Consider the following 1,024-nt stretch of genomic DNA (forward strand, 5'->3'; position numbering starts at 1 on the left):
CACTTGTAACTAAGAAAAATCTATTTTTTTCTCTAATTGTTTTTAATTGGGTTTTATGTGTTTTTCCGACTCCCTGGGGTCGAATTAGTAGGAAAAATTCAAAACATGGGCCAAATCGGTTTATTTGGCCAAGTTAGCTATTGTACGTTTTCCGTCCATATGGCCTATAAGAGCCGAATATCGGCAACTTTTCCGTGGCTAACTTTTTCCCTATGGGAGATTTCTCTGTTCTGTTTTTTTCCACATGCGTGGGGGACCCAGGTGCATGTGTGTGCCAAATTTCAGCTTTGTAGCTTGGTAAGTTTTCAAAATAAAAATTTATTTGTGTATAAGCACAATTGGTGCAGTAGTCCCTTGTAACTAGGAAAAATCTATTTTTTTCTCTAATTGTTTTTAATTGGGTTTTATGTGTTTTTCCGACTCCCTGGGGTCGAATTAGTAGGAAAAACCCAAAACATGGGCCAAATCGGTTTATTTGGCCAAGTTAGCTATTGTACGTTTTCCGTCCATATGGCCTATAAGAGCCGAATATCGGCAACTTTTCCGGGGCTAACTTTTTCCCTATGGGAGATTTCTCTGTTCTGTTTTTTTTCCACATGCGTAGGGGGCCCAGGTGCATATGTGTGCCAAATTTCAGCTTTGTAGCTTGGTAAGTTTTCAAAATAAAAATTTATTTGTGTATAAGCACATTTGGTGCAGTAGTCCCTTGTAACTAAGAAAAATCTATTTTTTTCTCTAATTGTTTTTATTTGGGTTTTATGTGTTTTTCCGACTCCCTGGGGTCGAATTAGTAGGAAAAACCCACAACATGGGCCAAATCGGTTTATTTGGCCAAGTTAGCTATTGTACGTTTTCCGTCCATATGGCCTATAAGAGCCGAATATCGGCAACTTTTCCGGGGCTAACTTTTTCCCTATGGGAGATTTCTCTGTTCTGTTTTTTTCCACATGCGTAGGGGGCCCAGGTGCATATGTGTGCCAAATTTCAGCTTTGTAGCTTGGTAAGTTTTCAAAATAAAAATTTA

This window comes from Lottia gigantea (genome assembly GCF_000327385.1).
Source record: "Lottia gigantea unplaced genomic scaffold LOTGIsca_107, whole genome shotgun sequence".
NCBI lineage: Eukaryota > Metazoa > Mollusca > Gastropoda > Lottiidae > Lottia > Lottia gigantea.